Below are 13,978 nucleotides of genomic sequence, written 5' to 3'. Positions count from 1 at the left end.
CTTATGAATAGGATCAAGGCCCTTATAAAAGAGGCTTCACACAGTGTTCTCCTGTCTCTTGACCCTCCACCATGCACCACCATGTGAAAACTCTGAAAAGGCCCTCACCAGACGCTAACACCTTGATCTTGGATTTCCCAGACTCAAGAATTGTGAAAAAATAAATTTACGTTCTTCCTAAATTACCCCAGTCTCAGTTATTTTTGTTATAGCAGCACAAAATGGATTAAGACATTTGTTGTTGTTTTTTAAAAAATATAACATAACTAGGCTTTTCGTATTTGGAAAAGAAATCAAACATATTTGTGGATGAGAACAGTACAGGATGTGTGATTTATTAAAAATTTGCTTTCCTGGAAGAAAGACTTCATAGGGATTACTTGTAATACAAATTTAAGTAATAAGGCTATGATTTTTTAATGTAATTTTACATTCAATTTATAGTAACTTGAAGCCGGCCAAGCTTGATGATAAATGAGGGTCTGAAGCATTGCTTTTCTATAAAATATGACATTTTAAAAATGTTAATATTTTCATCTTGTTTCTTCAGTTTACTTGTACATTTCCAGTTACGCTCCCTCGCTGCCAGAAAGCATTTATTTTTTGTTTCTGTGATTGAGACTTCTACAATAATATTTCTGATCCAAAATTATGAGGGTACTTTATTTTAATCAATGCCATAAAATATTACAATTAGCTCTGAGTTTTATTGTTGAAATAGACTCCTGCTCAATTCATGAGGATACGCACACACAGAAGATCCTTTGTAGTTGTCCCAGGATTAGGGTTGCAATATGTAGCAAACAAAAATAAAAGAAGCCTACATAAATGTAAATTTCAGATAAACAACAAATAATTTTCTCAGTGTGTGTCCCAGATTATTCATTGTTTATCTGAAATTCACATTTTGCTGAGTGTCCTTTATTTTATCTGGCAACTCTACTTATGATCTGTGGTTGTTGGATTTATGGCTTTGGAAGGGAATATCTGCTCCTTTACTTCATACCTCCTAAATCTGCCTTTTGCCTAACTTAATTCTCTCTTTTTATAATATTCAGTCAGATATAGTTTTACAGTTTTCCATGCAAATAAAAGATACATTTATTTCTAAGTTCTAGAGTTTTTTTTTTTTTTTTTTAAAGTTTAATGAGCTTCAGTTTTCAATGACAAATGGGGCCAGCTCTTACTATACTGACCCCCAGGAGTCCTTTGGTCACAGCAGTTGAAGATCTAGCATTTAAGAAGAGCTGTAACTATGGTAATCCTCATCTGCTATGCCATCAGGAAAAAAACATCAACTGTATTGTAGTTAGGTAGAAATTGTGACTGTGATTACTTGTCACATAGATACTAATTGAACATCTGATGAAGAAGTTAGGTACAGTGCTAGTTCTCTAATAGTACCACTTTTGCTCTGTGGCACATTTGCTTCTCTGGTTGACACTATATCTGCCCTTTTCCCCTTGGCCTACACTGGAAGTTACATGCAGAGAGTGGCTATATACACCAGGGGTGTCCAACCTGTTGGCTTCCCTGGGCCACATTGGAGGAATTGTCTTGGGCCACACATAAAATATACTAACACTAACGATAGCTGGTGAACTAGAAGAAATAATTGCAAAAATATTTTAAGAAAGTTTACAAGTTTGTGTTGGGCCACATTCAAAGCCATCCTGGGTCATGGATTGGACAAGGTTGATGTACAGCAGTGGCTTCTCTCTCCCTGAGGGCATTTCTGGTGCAGAAGCATTTCAGCCAGTTTGAAGGCGGACAGGAGGTGCAATTAGTGCTGCCAGAGCTGCCCTTAGCCAATGAGGAGTAAAAGTCGATAGAGAAATCCCATAGAATCTTTGTCCCATAGTGGGACATTTCTAACATAGATTCTCTACAGTCTTTCAGAGATTCCCCAGTAGAACTGAGCTCCAGATATACACAAGGTAACTTCCTGAATGTCTCCATGCTCTCATAATGCCTTAAGGGTTCACCCTCCAAATAAACCATTTGTTCCCAAGTCTTTTACTCAAGATGTGTTTTTGGAGGAATCTAACCCAAGACAAACTTGTCCCACTAGAAGCCAGAGTTTGAGCTCCAGTTCTACCACTAACTGTATTGTCATTTTCCAACATCACTTAATGTCCCAGGTTCTCTATATCTTTACTTTGGAAAGAAAAGTGTTGAGTCAGTTTGTTTATAGTGTTCCTTCCAGTCATAGTTTTAATGTATCCAATACTTTTGGAACTTGAAGTATTTTAGAAAAGACCAAGATTAGGCCAAGTAACACTGAACATCAGAAGGCAGGACACTGTTGCCGGATGCCTGGAGTGTAAAGAGAAAGCCAGGAAGAAGAGCTCCAAAAGAGCAGGGGAAGGAGAATGTTAGCACAGCTAAGTATGGATAACTTAGGGCAGCTGGGAAGGAAGTTCTTAGCTTGGGATGCTGAATAGACTCTTCATTTAGGTGAGACAAGCTCTCCAGGATCTTAATATTCTGACAGGTACCTGAAATGTTTTGTGAATGAAATGGAAAATGTTTGACAAATATTGTCATAAAATTTCAATAGATGATTCATTACTTGAAAGTATGCCATTTCTAATGAGTAGAAATTGCCTTGAAGAAAAAATTTGAAACAAAAGAAGGCAACAGGAGTATATGCAAGTTGGTTATGGAACATTTTACATCCAGGAATTATTTATTTAAAGGGCATAAAGAGGCCAGAAGGCATTGGTTTGCTGGCTCAGAGAATAAGGCCAACTCCTACTTTTAACTATTTGAGCACTCTTCAAGACAAAAGTTTTTTAAAATAAAATTAACACAAAGGAAAGAAGATTTATATTCAAGTCCTGAAAATTGATAATGCTCTTTTGTTACTTGGGAACAATTTTGGTGAGAAGAAGGTGACTTAACATCAAACAATTTAGCAAAGAGTTGAATTTATTTAAAACATGAAACATGTACATTATATTGTCTTTTAACACTGAAAGGAACATACATACAGAAATAAAGGAATACTATTTTGTTAGTCTTGGCACATTTCATAAAACAAAAGAAAATATTCTTTGGGTAACTGAGTTCAAACTAAAGCCCTATATATATAGTCATTGAATCACTTTTCAGTTTTTCTTCCCAAGAATTGTAAATCATTGAAAGTAAGGAAATTTCTCCTTCTGACAACAAAATACATCAGTAACCTTAGAGTACCCACAAAAGCAACTCCCATCTACTGTATCACCAAACTTCTAATATTTATTTTTAGCTTTGTGTAAATAGACATTAAATCCTTGTGCCATCGCCATTTTTTTCTTAAAGATGATTGCAGATGACAAAATTAAAGAAAAGATACGGATTTTATTGCTGGGAATTGATTTAAATTCTACTCAGATCAGAGGTCGCCTGTTCTCTCTCTCAAATGGAGGGCAAGATTAAAATGTTTGCAAATCTTGCAAGTACACTGTGAATATTACAGATATGCCTCTGTATATTCTGTGACAGGATCCTTTGCTATCTTCATTTCAACAGCATTTTATTATGAGGCAGGCTAGAAATTCAGACACTGTGAAATGCCAGGAAGATAAGTCACTTTTACTGAACCTGGCAATTAGGTAAGGTAAAGCAGTTGATCCTATATGGTGGTTACTATTAAATCTAGCCAAACCCTTTAGTCTGGGTAACCAAGAAAAGTTCAATTGACTGCAACATTTGGGATAAACCATTCATTCTTAGACATTGCTTTGGGGAGAGTATTTAGAGGTTTGCTTTAGATCTGAGGCACCTAAGAGTGATTCTCTCTGGTGAGTAAACAAATCGAACCTCTCATTCCCCTGTGAAAAAATATATCACATATAATTCTAGCTGGTCATTTTTGTCTTAAGGGATAGAATTTATTAGTGATGTTGATAAAGAATGAAAGGTTTTTCCCTCGAAGGAGTGGCATGATGTTATTGAGGAGTAAAAGCCTTGAGCTTTCATTAATAGTAAAGAAGTTTGCCATTTTAGAAGACATTTTTATCAAAAGGAAAATATTTAACAGTGAAATCTTTTGTCTCCTGGCACAGTGAGACTGGGATGAAGTTTAAAGCTCAGTTTTCTTCCTAGGTTTTCCATTCTTCTGAGAGATTTAGACTTTTGTGCATAGATACATTATGTTGGTGACAGCATCAACAAAGACTTCACAAATTACTAGAATTTGCAGATGTAAATATATACTCTATATTCTGACTTCAGTGAAGGTTATATGTGAAATACTGATTAATACAAACTGAGTAGCCTCTTAGAAGCTCAGTCACCTATGCTTTCCTTGAAGGTTAGTTAAAGGCAGACATTTGGGTTGCCAAGATTGTGAAATATCCTCATCTGGTGACCTTTAAAATGATCTACATGTTCATGTTACAGAGAAGGTTTAGGTATAATTCTGCCAAAGGATCTGACATTTCATTTCATTCCATTGCATTCTATTCCATATCACTGAACAAACACTCATTATAGCACATGGGTGCTGTGAAGAATACAGAAACCAATCATTTATGAAATCTTGTAGTATACTTAATGCTGGAGGATTTAAGCCTGATCATGGAGGTTGATCATGAGTCTTATATAAAAGACTCAGGCATTTGCTAGTAGTTCTATAAGTAACAGGAAACCATTATTCATGAGAAATTAAACTAGAAAGAGCAGCAATTTAGTAAAACTTACCTTAATATTTAAGAAGATATTTTTTGAAGATAAATGAAAGAGCAGAGAAAACAGGAGGCCAGAAAACATGTTAAGAGGATATTGCAGAAAGTGTATAGAGCCTGAATGAAAGCAATGTCAATGAAAATTGTAAACAGGTATAAAGCATTCCGGAGATCAAATCAAAACCAATAGAACTAGATTTAGGAAATGAACAAAAAGCTCAAAATAATAGATTCTGGGACTGGGCAACTGGGACCTGAGAGCTGGAATTAAGAAAATAGGCAGTATAAAAGAGAAATGCAATAGTTGGAAGAAGGATAAGTGACTCAGTTAAGTCTGACAATGACATAGGATCAAGTAGTGCTTTTAGTGCTTAGCAAGCTCTCTCTCATATTTAGCATGGTTAAAATTACACATTATTTGTTTCTGCTGTGAGGTTTCATTTTATTTCCTGTCTTTTGCCCTCATAAGTGCTTAATGAAAGTTTCATGGTTATGATGGTAAGGAGGATAAATAATAAAATCCAAAAAAATACTGTGTTATAACCAGAGAGCCAGATTTCTTTTGTGTTTTCAGAGTACTTAGTCAATAGTTGATGCTCAGTAAGTGTTTTTAGAACAGATGTTCTGATAATATTGACTAGTTTTATTTCTCAAACCATCTTCATCATGGTTAACTTTCTGACAACGGCATGAAATTTTGACAAATTAAAAAGTTGTGCGTACAGCAAAAAAAAATCATAAAGGTGTAGAAAAATATATCTATAAAGTGGCTTACCTGGTGATGTTGTATCTGGTGTCTTCAGTCTCTGACTTTTCTTATTTCCTTCTATCTCTGTTGCATTCCCATATTCAAATATCTTAATAGTGGTAAACCATTGACTATGAAATTGAGTGGTAGTATTATTATTTTGACATAAATGATTGGAAGTTTATGTAAAGAAAGAACGTCACTTATATAGTCTACATAGTAGTATGTGCATGATATTCAGTTACAGTTTTTTAATCTAATTGAGAAGACTTATAATTTCCCATAAGCATTCTATTAACAAGCATCATAGTCCAAGGATATATTTGCACAGTAATGCTATAGATTATTAATAATCATGATAAAATGCATGCCCATGTTCTTATTTTACAAATCAAGTGTTTCTAGCAATCAGATTATTATTTAGCTTATTAGAAGTTACTGAGTATTGATTCAGTAACATTACTTAGAATGTCACAGCTTTTTTTTTTCTTTTTTTTTTTTTATTATACTTTAAGTTCTAAGGTACATGTGCATAACGTGCAGGTTTGTTGCATATGTATACATGTGCCATACTGGTGTGCTGCATCCATTAACTCGTCATTCACATTAGGTATATCTCCTAATGCTGTCCCTCCCCCACCCCGGCCACAATAGGACCTGGTGTGTGATGTTCCCCTTCCTGTGTCCAGGTAATGTCATTGTTCAATTCCCACCTGTGAGTGAGAACATGCGGTGTTTGGTTTTCTGTTCTTGCGATAGTTTGCTGAGAATGATGGTTTCCAGCTGCATCCATGTCCCTACAAAGGACACAAACTCATCCTTTTTTATGGCTACATAGTATTCCATGGTGTATATGTGTCACATTTTCCTAATCCAGTCCGTCACTGATGGACATTTGAGTTGATTCCAAGTCTTTGCTATTGTGAATGATGCCACAATAAACATACGTGTGCATGTGTCTTTATAGCAGCATACTACTTTACTTTAAAGTATATCAGTACTGCTACAAAAATTATAGCTGCTGAAGACTCTCTCATCTTAGAGGCACTAACGTTAGTTATTATACTTCATTACTCCTATAATGCTTCCTCATGAGAAGACATTGACCTCTGCAGCGGGGTTTAAAGCAAGGAAAATAAGGACCCTAATTCTCGCTTACTGAGTTAGTCTCATGTAAAATGTCTCTCTTTTTCTGAACCAGTACTGTAACAATCAATTTCAGTTATTTTGTATAGGTAATACAAAATTAATAATGTAAATAAATTATTTAGTTATAAAAAACATTTTAGAATGCATTTTAGGGAAACCTTACAAGAAAGCTAAGACACATATGATAACATGAATTTTAAGGCAATAATTTTCCTCAGCAAATGTATGAATGTATCTTAAAATGCATGACCGTAAATCCAGTCCCATGTTAAAAAATAAGGTTGAATATGATACTTTTTCTGAAGAATATGGAGTACTATCATGTTTAATATTTCTGTTATAAACAGAACTTCTAGTAGATTTCTAGTACTAGTAGATTTCTGCTGGTAAATCTGGTAGTACTCTATTCATTGGAAGTAATGATACTGTATACTTTAACAATTAAAAATCTAAGTCAATCTAGTAAGACTAAAAAAGCACTAAACTATTTTTACATAATGGTCTACAGTTTTGGCACACTGAGGATATTTAATAATTAAAATAGAATGTGATTACCAAGTTATTAGAAATAAATACTGATGCTCAAAAGAGCTATTTCCATGAATCTTACTGTAAGGATGAAAGGATAATGTGACTATGTCAGAAATGAAAGAAAATAAGCATTTCCTCACCACCTACCAAATCTAAGCACTGTACAAGCTGAATTTAATGTATTATCTCATTTAACTCTAGTAATAAACATGTCTTAGAAAGAGTTTTAAAATAGATTGAGGGGTTACATGTACAGGTTTATTACATGGATATATCGTGTAGTGGTGGAGTCTGGGATTTTAATATATCCATTACCTGAATAACGAACACTATACTCAATAGGTAATTTTTCACCCTTCACCCCGCTACCAGCCTTTAATCTTTTGTAGTTTCCAGTTTATATTATTCCACTCTAGATGTCCATGTGTACCCTTTGTTTAGTTTCTTCTTATAAGCGAGAACATAATGCATTTAAGTTTCTGTTTCCCAGTTACTTCACTTAGGATAATGGCCTCTAGTTCCTATTCATGTAGCTTAAAAGACGGGATTTCATAGTTTCTTATCACTGTGTAGTATTCTGTGGTGTGTGTGTATATATAAATGCATATATATATACACACACATATATACATGTGGATGTCACATTTTCTTTATCCAATCATTTACTGATGGGCACTTAGGTTGTTTCTTTGTTATTGTAAATAGTGCTATGATAAACATACAACTGCAGTATATTTTTCATGTAACACTTTTAGTTGCTTTTGTTGAGTATATACCCAGTACTAGGATGCAGGATCGAATAGTTGTGTTTTGAGTTCTTTGTGAAATCTCCATACTGTTTTCCATAATGGTTGTACTAACTTACATTCCCACCAAGAGTGTATAAACATTTTCTTTTCTCCACATCCTTGCCAACACCTGTTGTTTTTTGACTTTTTTAATGATAGCTATCCTTTTAAAAAGAATGAGATACTGTCATTTGCAACAGTGTGGATGGAACTAGAGATCATTATGTTAAGTGAAATAAGCCAGGCACAGAAAGAGAGCCATATCATATGTTCTGACTTATTTGTGGGATCTAAAAAAAAAAAAAAAAAAAACAATTGAGGTCATAGAAACAGAGTAGAAGGATGGTTATCAGAGACTGGGAAGGGTGGTGGAAGGGAAGTGGGGATGGCTATTGGGTACAAAAATTATAGTTAGAACGAGGCCGGGCGCGGTGGCTCAAGCCTGTAATCCCAGCACTTTGGGAGGCCGAGACGGGCGGATCACGAGGTCAGGAGATCGAGACCATCCTGGCTAACACGGTGAAACCCCGTCTCTGCTAAAAAATACAAAAAAACACTAGCTGGGCGAGGTGGCGGGCGCCTGTAGTCCCAGCTACATGGGAGACTGAGCCAGGAGAATGGCGTCAACCTGGTAGGTGGAGCTTGCAGTGAGCTGAGATCCGGCCACTGCACTCCAGTCCGGGCGACAGAGCAAGACTCCATCTCAAAAAAAAAAAAAAAAAAAAAAAAAAAGAACGAAAAGGCATACTATTTGATCATATCATAGGGTAACTATAGTCAATAATAACTTGTACATTTTAAAATAACTGAAAGATTATAATTGGATTGCTTGTAAGACAAAGGACAAATGCTTGAGGTGATAGATACTAAGTTCTCTATGATGCAATTATTTCACGTTGCAGGCCTGTATCAAAACATCTCATGTACCCCACAAATACCCGTACTCTGTACCCACAAATTTTTTAAATGACATTGGAAAAAAAAATAATAGCCGTACTGACTGGTGTGAGATGATATCTACTTGTGGTTTTAATTTGCATTTCTCTGATGATTAGTGGTATTGTACGTTTTTCCATATGTTTGTTGGCTGCTTATATATCTTCTTTTAAAACATGTCTGCTAGTGTCCTTTGCCTACTTTTTAATGGGTTTATCTATTTTTTCTTCTTGTTATTTGTAGGTTCTAGATATTAGTTTTTTTGTTAGATGTATAGTTCGGAATTGTTTTCCATTCTATAAGTTGTCTGTTCATTCTGTTGATCGTTTCTTTTGATCTTCAGATGATTTTAAAATTAAGCTCCATTTGTCTATTTTTGTTTTTATTTTTGAGTACTTAGTCATAAATTCTTTGCGCAGGCCAGTGTTGAGAACAGTTTTTCCTAGATTTTCTTCTAGGATTTTTATATTTTCAGGTCTTATGTTTAAGTCTTTAATCCATTTTGAGTTAATTTTTGTATATGGTGATACATGGCCCAGTTTCATTCTTCTGCTTATGACTATCCAATATTTACAGCACAATTTATTGAATAGGACAGTGTATATATACTTTTTTTTACTTTGTTGAATATTCATTTGTCATAGGTATATGGTTTTATATGTGGGTTCTTAATTTGGTCAAATCAATCTATATGTATATGTTTTTATACCAGTATCCATGCTGTTTTGGTTACTGTAGCCTTGTAGTATAATTTGAAGTCAGGTAATGTGATGCCTTCAACTTTATTCGCCTTGCTTAGCATTGCTTTGACTATTTGGGCTTTTTTCTGATTCTCTGTGTATTTTAGTATTTTTTTCTAATTCTGTGGAAAATTATGTTGGTAATTTATAAAGACTTTGTTCAATCTGTAGATTGCTTTGGGCAGTGTGGCTATTTTAACAATATTGATTCTTCCAATCTATGAGAAGGGGAAAGTTTTTCCATTTGTTTGTGTCATCTATGATTTATTTCATTGATGTTTTGTAGTTCTCCTTGTAGAGATCTTTCACTTTTTTGCTTAAAGGCATTTCTAGGTTTTTTTGTTTTGTTTCTTGTTTTTTTTGTAGTTGTTGTAAATGAGATTGAGTTCTTGATTTTGTTCTCAGCTTGATCATTATTGGTGTATAGGAATGCCACCAATTTTGTACATTGATTTCATATCCTGAAACTGTACTGAAGTCATTTATCAAATATAGGGGCCTTTTAGAGGAGTCTTTAGGGTTTTCTAGATATAAAATCCTATCATCAGTGAAGAGAAGTCATTTGACTTTCTTTTTCCCAATTTGGATACCTTATATTTCTTTCTCCTGCCTGATTGCTCTAGCTAGGGCTTCCAGTACTATGTTGAATCGGAGAAGTGAAAATGGGTATCCTTGTCTTGTTGTAGTTCTTGGGGGAGACAGGTGCTCTCAACATGTTCCTGTTCAGTACAGTGTTGGCTCTTGGTTTGTCATATATGACTTTTGTTATTTTGAGATCTGTTCCTTCTATGCCTAGTTGTCGAGGGTTTTTACCATGGGGAGATGCTGGATTTTATCAAATGCCTTTTCTGCATCTATTGAGATGATCCTGTGGTTTTTGTTTTTATTTCTGTTAATGTGGTGAATCACATATATTGATCTGCATATGTTGAACCATCCCTACATACCTGGAATAAAGCTCACTTTATTGTCATGTATTATCTTTTTGATACGCTTTTGCATTTGGTTTGCCAGGATTCAGTTGAGAATTTTTGCATCTGTGTTCATCAGGGATATTGGCCTGTGGTTTCCATTTTGTTGTGTCCTTACCTACCTTTGGTATTAGGGTGATACTGGCTTCATAGAATGAGTTAGGGAGAATTTCCTCCGGTTTGATTTTTTGCAACAGTTACAGTAGGATTGGTACCAGTTCTTTGCATGTCTGGTAGAATTTGGCTGAATATGTCTGGTCCTGGGCTTTATTTTTGGGGGAGATATTTTATTACTGATTCAGTTTCACTATTTGTTATTGGTCTGTCCAAGAATTTTGCTGCTTGTGGTTCAATGTTGGGAGTTGATATGTGTCTAGGAATGTATTCACTTCCTCCAAATTTTCTAATTTGTGTACCTAGAGATGCCCCTAGTAGTCTCTGATAATGTTTTGTATTTCTATGGTATCAGTTGTAATGTCACATTTATCATCTCTGACTTTGCTTATTTGATTCCTCTATTTTTTTCTTGGTTAATCTAGCTAGTAGTCTATTAATTTTGTTTATCTTTTCAAATAAATGACTTTAATTTTTTAATTTTTCCGTTTATTATCTCGGTTTCATTTAGTTCTGCTCTGATCTTTATTTCTTTTTTTGGGGGGGTGGGCAGCTACTCTGATCACTCAATTTATGTCGTGGAAACTTTGGACATTGACAGGTTGCTTTCTGGCCTTATTACACATTATCCGGAAATTTCCACTGCCTTGCATTCCTAGGTTAATTCCATTAGGCTCATGAAACCTGTATCTTCTATGATTTAAAAAAAAAAAAAATTTTAATAGTTTTTTCGGCCAGACGCAGTGGCTCATGCCTGTAATCCCAGCACTTTAGGAGGCCGAGGTGGTTGGATCACAAGGTCAAGATCTCGAGACCATCCTGGCCAACATTGTGAAACCCCATCTCTACTAAAAATACAAAAATTGACTGGGCGTGGTGGCAGGTACCTGTAGTCCCAGCTACTTGGGTGGCTAAGGCAGGAGAATCGCTTGTACTCGGGAGGCTGAGGTTGCAGTCAGCCAAGATCGCGCTACTGCATTCCAGCTTGGTGACAGAGCAGATCTTTGTTATTTCTTACCTTCTGCTAGCTTTGGGTTTGGTTTGTTCTTGTTTTCTAGTTCCTTGAAATACAATATTAGGTTGCTAATTTTAGATCTTTCTATCTTGGTGTAGGCATTTAATGCTGTAAATTTCCATCTTAGCACTGCTTCTGTTGCATCCCAGAGGTTGAGGTATGTTATGTGTGTCTCTTCATTTGTTTCAAAAAGTTTTAATTTCTTCCTTGATTTCATTGTCCAAAGATCATTCAGGAGCGGGTTGTTTAATTTCCATGTATTTGTATAGATTTAAGGAGTCTTCTTGATATTCATTTCTAGTTTTATTCCACTGTGTTTCAAGGAGATGCTTGATATGATTTTGATTTTTAAAAATGTGTTAAGAACCACCTTGTGGCCTAGCCACAATTTTCAATTTTTGATAATGATCCATGTGCAGATGAGAATAATGTAAATTCTGTAGTCGTAGAATAGAGTGTTCTATAAATGTCTGACCTGGAAGGATATTAATCCTTGATTTTGATTTTACAGACAAATAAATGTGTTCAAAGAGTTTAAGGAGTTGTTCAAGGTAACTTTAGTAGTAATTGGTAGATTCTGATTTTAACTTTAACCTGTCTGCCTTTGAACCGAGACCATTTCTGTCCATTTTGAGATTCCAGTGAAGCTTGACTCCACCTGAGATCCTAGAGACTAGAACAAATGCAGAGAAGTGGCAAAGAGATTTGAAGATGTTGTGGCACTTGGTTTCACAGGATTGGGGATGTCTGGATAGAAGGTACAGAGACTGAGTGCATATGAGTCTTCAAACGTAGAGTAAGCAGTAGTGGTAGCTACGCCTTAAATACTCAGAATCAAAATGCTTAATGAGATAATTCATCACCATTAATCCTGTAGTTCTTTCTTTAAAATAGAGGTAGAAGGGACTATAAGGGAAACAGGAACACAGGCTTATGATAAGCATGGCAGTAGTGTCTGAGCAGGAGGATAATCATTGGAACTGAATTTCACAACTATATTCTGTTTAGCAGCACAATGCATATCATTTCCTCTGTGCTCTGCCTGAAACTTTCTACCCCAACTCTCTCCCAATAATCTTGTTCTTTTCTTTTTCAATAAGTATTTTCAGTAAAGGCATTTTATAATTATTTATTCAGTGTTACTGGTTTTTACTTTGATCTGATTTTAATTCTGTATATGTAGAATGTGTAGGTGGGTGCATGCATGGATTGTAGAAAGAGTAGGAAAGGCATGAGAGTTGAGGGCTACCATTTGGTGATTAGGGACTGTCCTCACTCCATGACATATGTCTGACCATGCAAATTTTTCTATGATACCATCAGATCAGGTAGTTCGAACCTACTTTTGTTAATGTAGTATAAATAGAATTGGAAGTTCAAGTATTATTTAAGGATTTAACACTTAACTGTGTGTTTCTCCAGACCTTAAAACTTTGCTGTAACTTCAGCAATTCTTTTCATGACTTTTAAAAAATCACATTTTTTTTTCTGTACTTATGATGTCTATTAGAAAGGATGATAGAATGTATTAGATGAGGGTAAAATAGTATTAGATTATTACAGTTTAGTTTAAAATATTTGATATAAATATGGCTAAATATGAATTCTTTCAATGAATTAGATGCTAATATTTTTGGAATTTATACTGTTTTCCAGGCAAAATGTGAAACAATTTGACCTTATTCTATCTTCTTAACCACATAAAGAAAGAGGCAGTTTTGTTATCTCAATTTTGAAATTAGGAAGCTGAGGCTTGGTGTGGTTGATGACTTTCTCAAAGTCACGTGGTTGGTTATTGATGCTTCCAGGAATTACACATAGAAAATCTGATTTCAGATGCTACACTTTTGCCTACAGTTTTACTGTCTCCTCAAAGTCATGCGCAAGTTTCGTTCCATCTATTTCATCCTATGTCCTTTTCCATATGTAGGGGTACATTAATTGTCTACTTTATTTTTGAAACAGTTTCTTTTCATATTTATTGAGTCCCCTTCAGGCTATTGAGAAACATTTAGTGTGCTTTTATAGTCTTTCAAATCTCTCCATTGAAACAGTCTTTCAGAACCCCCATTTGGTAGCTTAGGAGTTGGCAGAAACATAAACATTCATTTCTAACAAAAAGATAAAATCGATGTGTTCTGATATAAGGACTAATAAAGATATTCAATCACATTTAAGTAAGTGAATATCAAAAGCTTTTCTAGGGGAGCCTGTTGGGAAAGATTATTTAAAATATTCAGCAAATTTATAACAAAGTTACATACCATAAATAGATCTTCATGGAAAGCTAGACAATACTGTGACCAGCCAGGC

At 35.0% G+C, this 13,978-nt stretch overlaps 1 protein-coding gene across 1 annotated transcript in view; it reads left to right on the top strand.

Annotated features, from left to right (window-relative positions):
- DMD (dystrophin) overlaps nt 1-13,978 on the top strand; it is a 2,044,437-nt gene that overhangs the window by 591,704 nt on the left and 1,438,755 nt on the right. The gene's annotated exons all lie outside the window — the stretch shown is intronic.

This window comes from Theropithecus gelada, chromosome X, assembly GCF_003255815.1.
Source record: "Theropithecus gelada isolate Dixy chromosome X, Tgel_1.0, whole genome shotgun sequence".
Classification (NCBI taxonomy): domain Eukaryota; kingdom Metazoa; phylum Chordata; class Mammalia; order Primates; family Cercopithecidae; genus Theropithecus; species Theropithecus gelada.
This window is presented reverse-complemented; position numbering and strand designations above follow the sequence as displayed.